The sequence below is a fragment of the Ovis aries genome, chromosome 1 (genome assembly GCF_016772045.2).
Source record: "Ovis aries strain OAR_USU_Benz2616 breed Rambouillet chromosome 1, ARS-UI_Ramb_v3.0, whole genome shotgun sequence".
In the NCBI taxonomy this organism is placed as follows: domain Eukaryota; kingdom Metazoa; phylum Chordata; class Mammalia; order Artiodactyla; family Bovidae; genus Ovis; species Ovis aries.
Genome location: NC_056054.1, coordinates 173,637,607 through 173,653,044, shown reverse-complemented (window position 1 = coordinate 173,653,044; position 15,438 = coordinate 173,637,607). Strand labels below are relative to the sequence as shown.

At 39.6% G+C, this 15,438-nt stretch overlaps 1 long non-coding RNA gene across 1 annotated transcript; it reads right to left on the bottom strand.

Annotated features, from left to right (window-relative positions):
• Positions 1–3,137: 3,137 nt before the first annotated feature.
• On the bottom strand, positions 3,138–15,143 carry LOC132659969 (uncharacterized). Its single transcript, XR_009601082.1, has 3 exons — positions 15,044–15,143; positions 6,998–7,088; positions 3,138–6,009 (listed from the first exon to the last, which is right to left on the bottom strand). It is a non-coding gene; the product is annotated as an uncharacterized LOC132659969 (long non-coding RNA).
• Between the last annotated feature and the right edge of the window lie 295 nt (positions 15,144–15,438).

Here is a 15,438-nt window from a genome sequence, read left to right as displayed (position 1 = left end):
CTGGAATCCTCATCTCTTTAAAAATGTTCCACAGTTTGTTATGATCCACACAGTCAAAGGCTTTGGCATAGTCAATAAAGCAGAAGTGGATGTTTTTCTGGAACTCTCTTGCTTTTTCCATGATCCATCGGATGTTGGCAATTTGATCTCTGGTTCCTCTGCCTTTTCTAAAACCAGCTTGAACATCTGGAAGTTCAAAATTCACATACTCTTGAAGCCTGGCTTGGAGAATTTTGAGCATTACTTTGATAGCTTGTGAGATGAGTGCAATTGTGCTGTAGTTTGAGCATTCTTTGGCAGTGCCTTTCTTTGGGATTGGAATGAAAACGGACCTTTTCCAGTCCTGTGGCCACTGCTGAGTTGTCCAAATTTGCTGGCATATTGAGTGCAGCACTTTCACAGCACCATCTTTGAGGATTTGAAGTAGCTCAACTGGAATTCGATCACCTCCTCCAGCTTTGTTCATAGTGATCCTTGCATTAGAGAATGGCAATGAAGGCAGTTAACCATCAATATGTGCAAACTATGAAAGCCAGTTTGGGGCCTCTTCAGTGGTATTTAAAGGGATGCTTATCTCCTGCACCAAGAAGACAAAAAACATCTGAGGACTGGGGCCAGGATTTAAGTATAGAGTCCATGGCAGAACTTTATGCTCATCAGTTGGAGTTATTAAACTTAAATAACTCAAAGCAAGTTATTTAACTTATATGCAGAGTACATCATGAGAAGCGGAGGTTGATGCTTCACTTAACAGTTCACCTACACGAAGTTCGTGGCCCTGTTTGGGAAGGAGTGGGACCCTAAGAGTTAAGATGAAGAATCTAAATCTTCATATTCTACTTGACTTTGGGCCAAGAAAAAAGGCCCATCCCTTCTTGTTAAGGATAGTTCTTGCTCCTTACTTGAAGATGAGACAGAAGCTTCTACCTTGCACAAGTGTGTACCCATCCCTATAATCTACACCACCTCCCCTTGTAATCATCAGAACAATGATTTAGAGTCTAGACACACCACAATCCAGCAGGGGAAGTGAAGCAAGAAAAGGGATTATACACCAAAGGAACTGAAAGACAAAACCAACATTTATTGTCAAGAGCCAGCAGAATGAAAACGGACTAGGTGCTGGATGAAAGGAAATGGAATATAAAGTTGGATAAGGGACAGTTTATAGATATTGGAACACAAACCCTTGCTGTAGGATTAAAGATGATGGCAAGAATCTTGGGAGGCATGCCAAAATTGTTGGGGGAAATGATGGAGGAAAGAATTGAAAGCCTGGGAAATTGGGCATATTGAAGTGGCTACATTATGCAGTGTCAAAAACCCTGTTCACTTATTATGATCTGTGAGATAGTTCAGAGGACATTCCATTTACCAAAGGACATGGGATGTGCAGGGAACACCAGCATTGTTAAGAGTCTCTGCGGTGGTCGACCTCTGTAGAATAGGACTGATTTTGGAGGATGCTGTTGCAAAACTGACTCTCGAATAGCACAGTGCTGGTAGACTTCTGAAAAAAATGGAATCCAGGTGGTGGCACTTAACTGTCAAAAGCAAAGTGAGCTCAATTATTGTAAAGAGTGGCAAGGCTGGCGGGCGGGGAGTGGCATGACTCATGTAGTGCCGTGATGGTAGTTAATGGAACACAGCATCTCCAGGGTCAAGACTGAGCAGGCAACAAGGTTATTTCTCAATCTGTGTAACAAAAAAGAAACAAAGGTTCAGAACTATTGCTACAATAAAATGACAAAATCCCTTGCTAAGTTTCTGGACCCGATTCAGTTTTTAACCCAAAAACCGCTGACTGAAATCAAGGCTGGGTTTCGTGAGTGAAGGACACTGCAAGGTCATGGCAAATGCTATCATAATGATTCTCCTTGTCCTTCTCTGGAGGGATCTACACTTACCTACTTGAGGAACCGTATACTGGGGAAAGGAGACGACTCAAATGTTCAAGAGCTGTGTGTTGAGATCAGTACCTGGCTCATGGTCAGCTAAGTGTATGGACCCAATCAGTGGTTATTTCTCCAGTCTCTGACTGTGTATTTGGATTAGGAAGTTGACAGAATCTCTGTATTGGTTCCTTGGCCTGTGAGTTAAGAATTCTCATAATGAGAAAGGCCAAGTGGAAGCCTCTGATACTCTCCCTCCTACCATGGACAAGATATTAAATTGAAACCAACATGGCATCCTTGGGAAATAGACTACTGTCAGGCTGGAGGGCCCAAAAGACTGGCAGAGTTGGCAGTTACTGCCCTACCCACATTTAATTCACCAGTCTGGCACCTACAGAAGCCTGTGGTAGGATAGTGGTTTACTACAAACTCAGTCAAGGAGTGGTCCCAATTGTAGCTGTGGTATCAAAATAGTTTCTTTCCTGGAGCAGATTAGCATGGTAAATAATACACTGTGTCCAGTCCTGGATCTCAGTGTGGGATAAACAACAGTACAGACTTAGGATCTTGCTCCACGGCCATGCTAACTCTCTCCCTCTTATAATATAGTGACATGATTGGGCATTCCAGAGGACCACACATTTCTTCAGTTTACTGATGGCATCATATTAATCAGGTCAGATAAGCCAGAAATGCCAAGAATTTTTGGAGGCTTTGGTAAAACACACAAACTCCAAAAAGTGGGAAATATCTCTAATGGAGATTCAGGGACCTACATATCAATGAAGTTTTCCAGAGTCCAGTGGTTTGGAGCCTGCCAGGACGTCCCCTTCAAGGTAGAGTACAAAGAATCATAAATTGCCCCTTCCACTATGGAGGAAGTACGATGGCTGGTAGGTCTCTCAGGTTCTGGATGTAGCCTGTTACACATTTGGCAATAACGCTGTAACCAAATGTTCATTGTTATGTTCAAAACTTAATTATTTATAAGCTGTTGTGTGTTCAGCTGCTAAGTTGTGTCTGACTCTGCGATCCCATGGACTGTAGCCCGCCAGGCTCCTCTGTCCATGGGATTCTCCAGGCAAGAATACGGAGTGGGTTGCCACTCCCTTCTCCAGGGGATCTTCCCAACCCAGGGATTGAACCCAGGTCTCCCACCTTGCAGGCAATGCTTTACTGTCTGAGTTACCAGGGAATTTATTTATACAAACAGTAATTATTTTATTCATAGTTTTTTGGGGCAGGAATCCAAAAAGTGCTCAGCTGGATGGGTCTGACTTGGGTGTCTCATATGCTGCAGTCAAACAGTAGTTGAAGGTATTACAGAATAGCTGGGGGCAGGGGAGTGGAAGGGAGGGTTGTTAGAAAGCAGTGAGACAGAGCAAATCTGAAACAGGTTGGAGTTGACAATGCCTATGTCTCTCTCTCTCATCTCAGGATCTTTCCAGAGACTCCCTCCATGTTGACCAGCTTGGATTTCCTCATAGCATGGTAGCTGGGTTCCAAGAGCATTTTCAGAAAACTAAATAGAAGTTGCACAGTCTTTCCTAAACCAGTCTCAAAAATCATGCAGCATTACTCCTGCTACTCTTCTTTGGTTAGAACTGTCAGAAGTTCCCACTCAGCTTCAGTAGCAGGGGACAGACACCACCTCTTTATGGAAGGAGTGTCAAAGGATTTGGGAGTATGTTTTTAAATGCTATAGTGTGATAAACTGACATCAGCACCAATTTTAGAAAAGTCTGGGCAGGATGTGACTCAACCACTTCCTACTTGCCGGTCTGTGAGCTGTAATACAATCCATCTTCTCAGGAAAGGACTTTTGCTTTCTCTTTGTGCTTTAGTGTGCTCAATAGCATCATGGAAGATAACAATGTTTTTCAGTCAAACTCCTTTGGATGCAAGGAACAAAGACACCCTCATGCTAGTAAAGGTTGCTGGGAAAAACAAACCAGCAATAGCAGCTGCCCCGTAACAGGAGGTGAATCCTAGTGACCTCAGCAGCAGGAGGTCATGCTTCTTTCATTTATCTCGTTTGGCTTTTCTCTACCTTTCAGTTTCCCCCTCCTATTCCTTGCTCACCTTCTGCTGTCTCTGTGTCTTTTCTTTCCCTTTCACTTCTGCTAATAAATTGATTTTGTTCTCTTAGAACCTCAGTCAGTATCATAGCCTCTCCAGCTTCTCCCCACATCAAGGCATTTCTATATCCGCTCTCACCACTGTCTTATTCTTTAGGAATTTCCTAGCTCAAATTCCCAGGAAATTTTCTGGGGTCAAAGTGGATTGTCTATGTTTGGGTAACATCATGTTCTTGTTCACTGATTGACCACTGGTATGAAGAAAAGCTCATCTCTTAGCAATCAACACTGGAAGGAAAAGGCAGCCATGATTGGACAGCTATATATTCACCAGTAGAGTCCAATGCAGATGTCGACCTCCAAAGAACCGTGGTGTGCATCAATTAAAATAGAAAAGTCAAAAGTATTGTAAAATATTAAGTTATCTAAGAAGATGCGATATCATGTTTTAAACATACAGAGTACCCACATATTCACTTGCTAAATACCAATATATCAAGTTAGGATTTCTCAGGTGGTGCTAGTGGTAAAGAACCTGCCTGCCAATGTAAGACACATTCAATTCCCACCTTGAGAAGATCCCTTGGAGGACTGCATGGCAACCCACTCCAGTATTCTTGCCTGGAGAATCCCATGGACAGATGAACCCGGCAGACTATAGTCCATAGGGTCACAAAAAGCTGGACGTGACTGAAGCGACTTAGCATGCATGCATGCATATCCAGTTAACATCCTTGCTAATTAATCTAGCAAATTGGTATTTGCTGATTGATGTTTTGTTTCCATGAACGATTATTGCGACTGCTCTTCCCTGACATCCAGCTACATGCTAGCTATGTTAGGTCCTCTAAGCATTGAGACTGACTCTTTCAAATGTCAAGCAATTAGATGTTCAAATCATGCCATGCTGACTAATATATAGATTATAGCATTATATTTTCTTGGATTCTGTTTAAAAAGGGGGAAACTCAGAAATTATTCTTTGTTCAATAATAGTCTTGAAAGGCATCTGTTTCTAACTGCATGTTGTATGTACTCAAATCTGTATTGAAAAATTACACTGTAAATGTTTTGTAGGCTTTTTCTTTTTCAGTCATTTCAGTCTCTCACCGTCTCTCACTTCTTAATCAATTCCTCTTTTCTCAACACAGACTGCCTTGCCATCGAGCTATCAACTAATAATTTTCTAGAACTCAAAATGAAAAGAAAAACCTAACCAAACAAATAAACAAGAGTAAAGCTTCAGGATCCTTTGTACCTGAACAATTATGCTAAGGCATCCAGCTAGCCCTCTGCACATGGTGGGTTGAATTCAAATGGACACCTGAGATAGTGATTTTTTTCTAACTTAATAATTTTTTAAAAATCCAAAATGAATTTCCTTTTCCTTGTCTTCAGGAAAGCCTGCAAATACCAAATCCTCTATGAGAGAGATTTAATTTCGCTTTTGGTCTATGACACAGCACAATTATCTGTGGATGTTTAAAGAAAATTCACAAAGCAGAATGCGCTTAGTTCACACCAGATAAAGCCCCTATGAAATGATGCCATGGTTGGCGTCATCTGTTGACATTCATGCATGATTCAGCACCTCTAGACAACGATTTGGAGGAAATCTGCCTCTCCATTACAAGCCAGGCTCTGCCCTTTTGCTGGAAATTGAAAGGATCAAAATTTTCAGCTTTTAAGACTGTCTACCTCCTGTGACAGCTAGCACCCAGGAGCAATCCAGAGCCTCTTTCTGGTGTTTTCTCTACATGCCGTCCAGCACACGGTAGACAGGAGGCATCCAGGTGATTGACAGATATCTCGCTTGTCCTCTTGCTGCTTTTGCATCTGTTGATACAGCCCCTGTGTTTATATGTGTGATTAGGCTGAGGCTTTCTGGGTCAGCCACCCACGGATTGTATCAAAAATAATCAATCTTATTTGACTGTCTTAACATTTTGGCTATTTTAGTTGTTAAGGCAACCAGATCTGATGAAGTATTCACTCATCAATTTGATGTTCAGCAATCGTCTGTCATGGTTCTGAAGCTGGAGGGAAAATAAAAATAAAAATCAACTGTCAAAACAGTCAATCCAAAACAATCAATCCAATCATGAATTTCCCTGACACCAGAGACCATTGTTTCCCCTTTCCCTTATTTTGCCTCCTCCTTCGCCTCCTCCTCTTCTCCTGAGATCTGTGCCTCCCACAGATTCTTTCCTCTAGTGAAGCTGATGAACAGCAGAGAAGGGAGATATTTTATGTTCACAAAGGCTTACATTTTCCTAAAAGGTTTCCCTTTACTTGGTTTTGATGTTTGATAATTTTCGGCTAAATTATCCTAAAAGGTCCTAAAAGGATGGATACATTAAATGTATGGCAAATGTTACTCTGAATGGAGAATTTCAGGAGAAATGTCCTTTGCTTTCTCTTTCAAGATGAATTTCCCTTTTTGGGGAGCGCAGCTCCAAAGTCAGCCACAGGCAGCTGGCTTACACAGTCCCTTCCTGTCCCCTGAGTCTGTTCCAACCTCCTTGGAACAGAAGAGCTCCGAGTCTGGCCCTGGTGTGGGATGTGGCTGGCTTTCCAAGTTGGAAAATGTGTTAGTAATTACTTTTTACTGCTGTCTCCGTTTGAATTTCCAGACTTCTGCCCCCTCTCCCAGCCTGCGTTTCTCCACCCAGCTTCCTACCTCATTCTGGCTGCTAATTTAACCCTGGCTCCCTTCCTCCAGAAACATTTGACCTTGTGCAAGAACTTGGCATCAATTTCTCTCCTCTGCTGGACTAGGGCAATTAGCATCAGCAGGCAACCCTGCCAGACCGCCTGCCTGTTGTCCTCTGGGCTCTGCCTGGTACAATAGCAGGCCTCTGTTTCCGGGCAAAAGGGCAGTGGCCACTAGTTGCATTTGCCAGGAGACATTTTCCAACATTTTGCTTCAAGATGTTGTTACCAGGGATATGGACTAAGCCCAATTAGCTTGCTTAGTGAAGTAACCTATGGGGAAAAAATGTAGAAACATCGAAATCTCCTTACCTCAAATATTCCTGCTTTAGATTTGAAAGAATTCTCTTGGTTTCTCCTATCAAGAAAGGTTATTCTATGTTGATTGATGACCTGGAAAGGGCTATAAAGAAAGTAAGAGTTGTTTTACTTGTTTAAGAGAACAAACTTCGCAATCACTTAAGAAATGCCCATTTCTTCCTTTTGTTGATAAGTTGATTGCATACCATTTTAATCTCCCCATTAATTAAGTCCCCAAGAACAATTACAGGGTAGAGTTTCATAACTGAAAGAAGAACATATAGGTACTTGAGAAAAATGCTACTTCAGTTTCTTAAAAATCATCCACAATTCCATATTCTCACTAATTCCTTATTCTCACTAACATGAATGAGTGGGTTTCATGTTATATGTCTGTGAATGTATATCCTTAAAGTGTATAGAACAGAATTATCTTTGTAAAATACCTTGGGTTATAGAGATTCATTTTAGAGCTAGAAATTGGTTGAGGAGAGATTGGGATAGAAATTACAAATGGGGACATGGACTCTACTCATTATGATAAACATTCTATATCACTCAGACTATGAAATGTGAATTACATAGTACAAATATTCATATACATACCTACATGTGTGTGTATGTATATAACATACATGTATAAAATGCATAGTATGAAATGAAACTCTGAGTAAGCCATTCTATCCCTCTATTTATTGGGCAGGAGGAGGTATCAACTGCAGGGGTCTAAGTGACAAGACCTCTATGTCTTAGGAGATGAACGTCCAGAGACGGGTATCCTCCATATTGTTTCCACTTCCCAGAGGAAGGAAATTGAGACTGTTTTTCTCACAGTGTCCTTTTCCCTGCCCCCACATCAGAGGGCTAGTACCTTAATTAAATTCGAGTGTTCAGTAATGACGTTCACTACATACATCCAAAAAGAGCTTGTGAGAGCAAGAACACATGCTCTGAAACCAAAGCCTTGGCTTTAGCTGTGAAACTGTCAAAGTATGACAGCATAAGGTAAAAAGTTGACTCTCGTGCAAACATACAAAGAGCACATGTCAAAATTCATTTAATTTATTAATGAAGGAAGCATTAGGATTATAATACTGGTTCAAAAATTGGAAAGATTGAATGCATAGCTATAGATAGATAGATGGGAAGGAAGGAAGGATACAAGGAGAGGAGGAAGAAATGTGTCTCCATGGAATTATATTTTCTACTGGACAAAAATAATTCGCATTGTTATCAGACAAAAATCTACAAGTTAACCTAGAATTTCACAGAGTTTAGGACTAATGAATACTAAGTAGTAAGGTAAACAAAGGTACATTCTGTAAGAGAATTAACAATCTGTAGGCTCCAATTAGGTAAAGCTCCTGTATAATGTTGAAAGGATACATAGGACTCTTTTTGCCTTATTTTCACATTTAGGATAATTTTTTTTAACAACATGTAAGGCAAATTACCTCAAATCTCTCTGAACTTCAATGCTTTTATTTGAAAAGTGGGACTAACAATATCTACCTTATGGGGTTGTTGCAGGATTTAAATGAAATTGTATATCTAAGGCACCTCCCACAACATGGCATACATGGTAATTACCTTCCCTCCAAGTAGTCCTTTAATTCATATTATCTGACATCATGCCGTGCAGATCTCTTTAAATTGGCACCTCCTTGTATTACCAAAATATTGGTAATTGATGGTTATAATGATGATCTTGAGACTCTTTGCAGCCTTCTATACCATTACAGATAAAATTATGTGCTCAGCATAGTATTAATGTTAGCTGCAATTTATTAAGTTTCACTTTTTAAAGTCATTATCCATGGAATCTAACTCCATTAAAACAAAATAACCAGTTAACCAAAGCTATATTTTCCAGATTATTAAGCATAAAGAAAAATTTTACCAATTATTTTTACTTGGAATAATTATTTGAATCCAGAGGTGCCTGTGTTAAGCGGTAGATTTGAACAAACACCTTCTAACTTTTCTTCCAACTTCAAGATTTTATAATAAGTTGAAAAGTACACTTGAGAAAAAATATCACACAGAAGGAGAAAGTTTGTATATTTTAGTTCTCAGAAAAAAAGAACACAATTGTATACTAAAAATAATGACTGTAGGGATGCATTTTTATTTCTTTTAAAACATGTAATTAAAACATGTAATAGGCAATTTCAAATATATAGAAAATAACAAAATGCTCAGGTACCCAAGTCAATATTTATCACATCTTAATATTTATCCATGTCTCCTTGAGACAGAAAAAAGTAAGCTATAGCTAGATTTCTCTTTCATCCTCACCTCTCTTCCTTCCCCCATCTTCCATCCCCCAAAGGTCACTGTTATCCTAAAGTTGATCTATATCCGTATGGTACTGTTACGCACTCAAAACACTTGATAGCATTATTTTGTGAAATTTTAGGCTTTACTTAAATGACATCATATGCTATATGACGATTTGCAACATCTTTTGTCCACTCACCATTAGGTTCTTTAACTTTATCTGTGCAGATATATCTAGCCTATTTTACTTTGTATTCCAAAATGTAATTATTCTGTAATTTGTTGAACCACTTCTGTACTGAGTTATTATCTCCAATTTTTTGCTGGAACAACTCTGCAAAGCTGTTTTTGTAGACACAAAGAATGTCCTATAGGAAAGGTGTACCTTTTGCTGTGGTGTGGCCAAATTGCCCTCTGAAAGAATAATACTGATTTATATCTTGGCTAGCATGAAATTTCATATGATTATGGTCATTTGATTTTCCTTTTCAGTAAAGTGCCTGTTCATAATCTGTGCCCATTTTCTAATGGAGTGCTTCTTTTTTCATGTTGATTTTGTAAGTGTGTGTGTACGCGTGCTTTGCATGTTTTATAATTCTTTGAGGTTATATGCATTAAAGATATTTCCTCCTAGTACTGGTTTGTATTTTCAATCAACTTATGGAATATATATTCTTTTCACTTGAATGTAGTCCATTTTCCACTCTTAAGAGGTAGTGTACAGAGCAGTGACTCTAGCATAGATCTTGACTATCTAGGATCATCTCACACCTCTGCTGCTTAGCACACAGGTTAAGGAAGTGAACAGCCTCTTCAGGCCTCGGTCTTTTATGAAGATCATGTTAATAATGGCCCTTGATCTTCATAAAAGACTGAGGACTGGAGAGACTGTTCACTTCCTTAACCTGTGTGCTAAGCGGCAAAGGTGTGACCTAGGGTTTTCATGAGGATTACACAAATTAGCATATGTAAGGTACTCAAAATATTGTATACAAATAGAATAGCATAACAAATACTGGCTTATTGTTATTATATTACTTTGTAGTGTGCATTTTTATGTCTCATTTAAGAAATATTTATCTGCCCTGATAGAAAAAATATTATCTTAAATTTTTCATTCAAAGTTTTTAAATGTTGCTTCTCTGCTGATACTTCTGGAATTTTTTTTTAAAGCATGGGATGGGTAGGAAATGTATTTTTTCTCACAAAAATAGCCATTTTAAAGCAGTACGTATGGATAGCTTATCTTTTTCTCATAATGCTACCTCCGTCATGTATATCTCAAATATTTATGGCCTGACAATGGGTTCTTAATTTGTTTCAATGCTATGCTGTTTCAATGACTATAGTTTTATAGAACACCTGCAAAAAAGTTAGTATGGGTCTTCCTTCCTTATTCTTTTTCAAAATTGTCTTGACCCTTACTGGCTTTTTGCCCTTCCACATGAATTTTAGAGTCAGGTTGTCAAATTCTATGAAAAATCCAACTAGTTCAATTTGGTTTTGAAGAAGTTTCAATTACAAGAGTAGATTTCATCCTAAGAAAGTTCATTTGTACTGCACGTTGGCAGCACATTATGTGAAAAAAGCCCTGGATGAAGATTTGAAGGTTTGAGTATGAACTCTTTGGGACAAACCTATTCATAACTATAGGCTTCAGTTTCTTCATCTGTAGAAGAGGCTGGACCATGCTCATAGAACCTAAAACAGTACTCCTCAAAAAGTAAGCCCTAAAAGAGCAGCATCAGCATTCCCTGGCAAAAGGATAGCAAATTAGAATCAGAAATCTGAGGGCAGAGTCCAAGAATCTATGTTTGACAATCATCTCAGGTGGTTCATACTTATGGCATAAATGCTAATTTTGTGTCAACATGACTAGTCTATGGTATCCAGATACTTGATCAAGTAGTGTTCTAGATGTTTCTTCAGAGAAATTTTTTTAGATGAGATTAACATTTAAATCAATGAAATTTGAATAAAGCAGATTACCTAGCATAATGAGTAAATGAGTGAGTCCCACCCAATCAGTTGATGGCCTTGATAGAAAACAGACTGACCTTCCTGCCTGGGAAGAGAGAATTATAACATCAGACCATCTCTGGACGCAAACGGCAACTCTTCCCTGGGTCTCCAATCTATTGGCTTACGCTGTAGATTTTGGAGCCACTGGGCCTCCGTAATCACATGGGTGAATTATTTAAAAAAATATATATATATATATGTATATATATACATACACACTATTTACATATTTTATATACTTTCCTCTTATTGGTTCTGTTTCTCGGAAAACTCAGACTAATACACACAGCAAAGTCTGAGAAGATCATATTCCAATGCACCTGGCATAGCTCCATCTTTTGTGTATGACTGGTTCAGATTCATTCATTTGTGGAAGAGCTATGGCTAGAATCTAGGTCACAAGACACCCAGTTTGATGTGTTCTCTGCTGTGCTCTGCTTGTTAGGGAAAATCCCCTATAAGGAAAACAAACTATTTATGTTGAGTGGGTGGGTAAGAGTAGAAATTTTATTTCCACAATGAATTAATTTGAGTTCCATTTAAATAAGAAGCTCACCTGGTAATTCATTTATAAATTTCTATAAGCCTGACAGAAAAAGCAGCAACAGGGGACTGAAATATTAGGGCTAAATACCCATTTAAAGCTGAATCGTAAATGAAAATAAAGTATCTCTGAAATGAAAACGTGAGACAATATAAGCTTCTTTTAGCAAAAATATTTTATTTCCCTACACAATGTGTATGTGTTAATAGAGCCACAGACAAAGTGTGGACATAAGTTCGGTGTGCTCATCCACTTGGGCCTAGAAAGCATTTAGTGGGAGAAATTACTCACTCAGGCTCCAGGAATGTGAAAGCGTAATAAGGGAGGAGCTAATGCAACTCCAGGCCTCATCCACTTCCTATGAACATCCCTGGATGTGGGGAGCTAGTTTTAGGTCACTAGATGGTAAGAAAAATGTCCACAGTGTAAGCATTTTGTCACTGTGGAATGTACTCTACAGGAGCTGATCTGAACTCCTACCCAGCAAGTCGATGACCCTGTGGGTACCCCAGGGCCTACACTTTATTTCTGAATGTATGAACTGATCACTATCAGAGAGATTTTGCTGACTTGCACTCCATGGTGGATTAGGCCTTAGCGAGTGATCAGTGGATTTAGAAAAAGGGAAATAAATAAGAGCATCTTCCAGTCAGGCAGATCTCTTTCCTCACCATGTGAAGTGCAAAACACACAGAACCATGACTATTTTTAACAACTGGGAGACTTTGCAGAGAGAGGAAGTTAATCCTCTCGTGTGGAATATGAGCTTGGACACATAGACGTTTATAACCCTTTATCTTGACTGGAAAGTCTGGTGTTTTCAAATGACTCTAGGTTGTTTGAGGCTGACCCAGGGTCTTATTAGAAATCTAGCATCTCCTCTGGCACCACTCTCTCACCAGGGTAGAGAGCCTGCAGTGAGTCAGTCAGGGAGGCACCGGGAACACCGCATGAATATTTATAAGTGAAAATGTATTAATAGAGCTTAGAGAACCTCTATCCCCAAACATCCAAGAGACAAAAGAAATATCCAAGGGAGATCACTGGCTAGAATTTTTTAAGCTACTGATATTTTAAAATCTATTATTTTTAAATGGCACCTCTCTTCCCAGCATCTGAATGGGGAATTTCAAATACACACTGCCCAATCCGTGCCTTTATCACTTGTCCTCTTAGGAACTCTACTGGGAAACTTTCTTTTGAGTTTATCAGACCTGACTCTCCAAAGAGAAAGCAACAAAGCCAGTGTGTTTCACAAATGCATATGCTGCCGTTAAAATAGCTGTCCCTTCTCTCAGAGAGCCTCCCATAAAAGCATTTTAATTCCCCAACTAAAATGTAGTTCAGCCTTTATTCCACAAAGCCAATTTGTTTATGTTTCCAAGTTCAATCACAATCTATTTGTAAAACCTATTTAGAATCAGAGTCACATAGCCAGAAATGATCATGCTCTAATTTCCTTATTAGAGAGATTCTTGTTGCAGCTGGCAGCCTGATTTGACTGCTCCCAGAGTCTGGAGCGACACGTTCTTTCCCTCATTTTCCGATTTTATTCTTCATTCGTTTTGTTCCCCAACACCGCTCCCCCCTCCCACATACAAATATCAAGCCAGAATGAACAATTGCTGATGTTGTTGCTTAGGTGGAAGTGAAATAAGAGACTGTCACCTTTTTGCCTGCAGAAGAGAAAGGGAGGAAATGTTCACAAAATACACTATAAAAAGGAGGCTTTAGGATTCAGATAAAAGGTCAATTATTTCAAAGGACTTTGGGAGAATGACGTTTTCTGGATAACTGAATGAGAATTAAAGTAGAAAATCAATGCAACATTTGAGAAGACTTATTTTATCTACTTTTTCTTACAATATTTTTCTTTATAAAATAGGTGAGTTGATCTTTCTGATATAGCAAGATGTCTTTTCAAGGTAATTGAACAATTCTCTAACAAAGCAGAGACTTGAAGTACCTGTGTCTGCATGAGTTAGTGAAATCTTACTCATCCTTTAAGGTCTGGTTCAAATGTTTTTCTGTAGAGCTTTCACCAACGTCTCACTATTGTCCTAATGTAATAAAGTCATTCGTTTTATATAGTATTAAAGATTCCACTAGTCCAAGCAGAAGATGCTATGAAAACTGCTAAGATTCTTCCATTTGGTTGGTGAAAGTGAAACAGTTAGTCACTCAGTCATGTCTGATTCTGTGACTCTGTGGACTGTAGCCCACCTTGTTCCTCCCCTGTCCATGGGATTCTCCAGGCAGGAATACTGAAGTGGGTAGCTATTCCCTTCTCCAGGGTATCTTCCCAACCCAGGGATCAAAGTTGGGTCTCCTGCATTGCAGGCAGATTCTTCACCATCTGAGCCATCAGAGAAGCCCCATTTGCTTGGAATGGTGGCTAAATTAACATCATATCTTAAGGTTCACCCTGTAAGAGATTATCAATTGCCCAAAGACCTTATTTGCTATGTCTCTCAAGTTAAATTAGACTGAGAAGCAACACTGCCTACTAATAAATAAATGTCAAATATTAATACATATGTAACACCTGTCATTCAGCACTAAGTTTGCTCTCCAAAAGAGTCTGGGGTACAGAGAATCAGGCATGTTCCAGATCTAAAAAATGGAGGTTTACTTTGAATTGGGTGATCTGACCCCACTTGAGGTCATATATTAGTTTGCATAAACAGCCAACCTCATACAACCTCATCACACATGCTTCCAAATCTCGTTGGGATTCCTCCACCGCTCACTCAGACTTCCTGTCTTTCTTTCATCCACTGCTGAAATACCACCTCCTCCATAACTGACTTCTTTGGTGGCTCAGATGGTAAAACGTCTGCTTGCAATGCGGGAGACCCTGGTTCAGTCCCTGGGTTGGGAAGATCCCCTGGAGAAGGAAATGGCAACCCACTCCAGTACTCTGGAAAATTTCATGGACGGAGGAGCCTGGTAGCCTACAGTCCATGAGGTTGCAAAGGGTTGGACACGACTGAGCAACTTCACTTCATTTCTCTTCCATAATTGACTTAAGACACACACTGCTTATTGTCCACCCAGTATTCATTCATTTTTAACAACTTTCCTTAACAACTGAACCTTGAATTTATCCAAGGTGTATGCATCCAGTTTTCCAGATTCTCAGTGATCAGGAAACCCATATGACCAAGTTCTGACCAAGGAGATGAAAAAGGAATTCACTGGGTGCAACTCACAGGCACTTTTCTTGGAGACAACTTCAGCTGGCATGCTCCTGGGTTCTTTAACCTTTATCTTGCCCTTTCTCTCCTTCTTGCCTGCCACCCACAGTTAGTGTCTGAAAGTACAGCAGCCATTTTATGATGTTAAGAATGGTGAAACAGTGAGATGAATGGAATCTGGACTCTTGATGACATTGCTGACTCATGCTAGCCTTGGACTGCCTAACTCTGACTTTCCATGGCATGAGACCAGTAAACTCCTTTCCTGTCTCAGCTATCTTTTATTGGGTCTTGTTACCTGCAGCTGAGAAACAATCCCAACGATACACTCTTCTGAACCAATTGAGAGGCCTAGAGTGAATCTGCCTGGGACAGGGAAAGCCACTACCCTACAATTTCCTTTTACAATA